Source organism: Falco punctatus (genome assembly GCF_963210335.1).
Source record: "Falco punctatus genome assembly, chromosome: 6".
Lineage (NCBI taxonomy): Eukaryota > Metazoa > Chordata > Aves > Falconiformes > Falconidae > Falco > Falco punctatus.
The window spans coordinates 42,736,461-42,740,202 of record NC_137585.1 but is presented as its reverse complement, the minus strand read 5'-3'; positions in this window follow the sequence as shown (position 1 = coordinate 42,740,202).

Here is a 3,742-nt window from a genome sequence, read left to right as displayed (position 1 = left end):
GTCTCCATAACTGGCTGCTGTTTCTTCTTCTTCGGCACACTACCAGGAATTGGCAATGTCCAACAACTGAAATGATGTCATCTTGAGCTGTATTCACTTATCTTGATCCTGATTTTGCTATAAAAAAAGAAAACGCCAAACATCTGTCATGTAGGTTGTCTAAAATAAGGACACATTAAATATTTTAAGTAAAACACAAGGACTTTGTCTTTCTGGAAGGAGTCAGTGTTCTTAGCTGCTGCTCCCTGCTAGTACTTTTTGGTGCTGTGTAAATAAAATAATGCTAAAATTAAGACCAAAATGGTGTTTTTTCTTCCATACATTGTATTTAGAATAGAACAACAAATATCAAAGAAACAAGAGAAGGAACCCTGAAGTATCATCTAACTCAGTCCACTGCTTCAAGGCTGAACCAACCATACCTAAAAACTTTCTTGATGTAAATTCTAAATATTATTTACCATACCTAAAAATTCTTGATGTATATTCTTCTAACCTGTATTGCGGAATTGTCAATGACATACATTTTACCTTTGCTAGTAAACAGCCCCATTGTTTAGATATTTTTAACAACTGACAAATCTTCCTGCCTCCTGGGGTGCTGCTCTTTAAATCTTGTGCACTGCCAGCTGGTCTCTGGGATCTGTTTGTAGTGGAAGAGCAGATGAAGTAGGGAACATCATTGCTCCTTTAGAAAACCAAAGACAGGAAGTCTGAACAGCTGCCTGTGCAACACCACTTGCACTGGGGCAGCCCACAGCACACCTGCCCCTTTTACTGACACATTCCTAAAATCCTAATTTGCCCTCTCCCTATCCACTCTTCAGTAAGACCAGTGGACAAGGCATGAGAAAGGGTTGAGGACACCAGGGTTGGGCCTTCCTCACCGCCTGCAGACTGGGATGACCAGAGGCCCAGATGGGGCCCTCACCTGACTCTGCTCTCAAGAATGGGTTCTAGTTAAGTAGGGCAGTGCAGATACGTGGAACTTGCCAAACGAGTTCTGGTGAACACGTTGCAGTAAATATTCTTGTACTGGGGCAAAAAGATATTAGAAGCTGAAAAAGCTGACAGCAGGTAAGCTTTGCTTCATGGACACCCACTAAATGAGTCATTGAACAGATCTGGCAGCCAGGAGATGAAAAAGAGCAACATGCTGGCAGAGGGAGAAAGCTTCAGGAACACCACACTCCCCTCCACCTCTCCCTGCCACTCCTTTTTCGCTGCCACCTCCAGAGGGGAAATTCAGGCCCAGCTCAAGAGGGCCTGGGGCACAGGAACCACCTGGCTCTTCCTCCTGGCAACTAAACATGCCACATCTCCAGCTGCTGCTGGTCAATTGCTAGCCACACCATCCACACATAAGGGACGCCATCAAAGTGTGCTTGGGCAGCTGTCAACGATTCATCCTGTCAATGGGCACCCACTTCCAGTGGTGGTTTCCAATGGCACTACCTGTTCTCCAAAATGGCAGTCTTGACAGAATGCTATTTACTGTGGTGATGCTACACCTCAGTGATTGTAAACCCAGTCCTTCCCCAGCACGGTCCTCGTGACTGTCTGTCTCTTCCTTTTCTCACAAAAGCAAGTGGCTAACTGAAGCGTGTGACCTCCTCCTTTACCTCCCTTCCTTCACTAGGAAATATATGCCCATAGTCATGGCCATGGTCTGGGTTTTTTCCCACTCCATGGAGGTCTGTTAAAGGATTCAGGACAGTGGTGACCTGTGTCACCAGATGGCTGCCACTCCAATAGGTATCAAGTGCACTTCCAGCCACACTCTGGATCAAAGCCTTGTGGAAGACCTTTCTAATTTTACACAGGAGGTGACTGGGTCCCTGTGTCCCAGAGTGCTCCTGGCACTGTTTAGTTTAGTAACACTGGCATAGACTGATTTTCCAGGCAGTGCCTCTTCCACAGCAAACATCTTCAAGTTATACATGAACACCATGTCTTGAGTGTGCTACATGCAGACACACAAATAAAGACCTTCTTAATCTGGGGAGGTGTAGTAGAAGTCCTGAGCATGAGTATGCATTTTTCCCTCCATTGATCAATATCCAGAGATTTTCAACAACTTATTCATCAATATATACAAGTTCAATAAGTGGGCCATGTGATCCTCAGGAGGTTCAACAAGGCCAAGTGAAAGGTCCTGCACTTGGGTCAGGGCAACCCCCAGTTACAGGATGGGGAATGAAGGGGTTGGGAGCAGCCATGTGGAGAAGAACCTGGGGGTACTGGTGGATGAAAAGCTGGACATGAGTGGCAATGTGCGCTCACAGCCCAGAAAACCAGACCTATCCTGGGCTGCATAAAAAGAAGTGTGGATAGCATGTCAAGGGAGGTGATTCTACCCCTCTACTCCACTCTGGCAATACCCCACCTGGAGTACTGTATCCAGCTCTGGAGTCCTCAGCACAGGAAAGACATGGACCTGTGGGAGCTGGTCCAGAGGAGGGCCACAAAAATGATCACAGGGATGAAACACGTCTCCTATGAGGAAAGGCTAAGAGAGTTGAGGGGGGTTAGCCTGTAGAAGATAAGCCTCCAGGGAGACCTTATTTTATCCTTCCAGTACTTAAAAGGGGCTTATAAGAAGGATGGGGACAGACTTTTTAGCAGGGCCTGTTGTGACAGAAAAAGAGGTAATGGTTTTAAACTAAAAGAGGGTAGATTCAGACTGGATAGAAGGAAGAAGTTTTTTACCATGAGAGTGGTGAAACACTGGAACATGTTGCCCACAGAGGTGGTAGATGGCCCTACGCGTGGAAACATTCAAGGTCAGGTTGGACTGGGCTCTGAGCAACCTGATCTAGTGGAAGATGTCCCTGCTTATTGCAGTGTGGTTGGACTAGACTACCTTTAGAGATCCTTTCTAACCCAAACTATTCTATGATTCTGATTCTATGATTCTATAATCGGCTCAGAAGTAACATCTATCCCCTCTGTTTCCTTATAAAGAGTCCTTAAACAAGCTGTAGTCATATTTATGTGTCATGGTTTAATCTTGGCTGGCAACCAAGCACCACGCAGCCACTTGCTCACTCCCCCCTCACCCAGAGGGATGGGGAGGAGAATTGGAAAGGAATGTAAAAATCAAGGGTTGAGATAAGAACAATTTAATAGGTAAAGCAAAACCCATACATGCCAGCAAAGCAAAACAAGGAATTAATTCACTACTTCCCATGGGCAGGCAGGGGTTCAGCCATCTCCAGGAAAACAGGCCTCCAGTACATGTAACAGTTACTTGGGAAGACAAATGCCATAATGCCAGATGTTTCCCCCTTCCTTCTCCCCCAAGCTTATATACTTAACATGATGTCCCATGATATAGAATATCTCCTTGGCCAGTTCAGGTCAGCTGCCCTGGCTGTGTCCCCTCCCAGTTTCCCGTGCCCCTCCAGCCCTCTCGCTGGCAGGGCCCGAAAAACCAAAAAGTCCTTGATTTAGTATAAACATCACCCAGCAACAATTAAAACCATCAGTGTGCCATCAGCACTGTTCTCACATCAGAGCCAAAATGCAGCACTGCACTAGCTACTAAGATTAAAACTCACTCTATCCCAGCTGAAACCAGGACACCAACTGAAACCACTGCTCTCTATGAAAAAGCTCTTGTACTTTTAATGCACAGTAGTATCAATTACCTTAGAGAAGATATTTTTTATTTCTTCTTGAATGCACAGAGGTTTGATGGAATATTGTCTCTGAATTTCATTACTCAAACAAGCATCCTTTC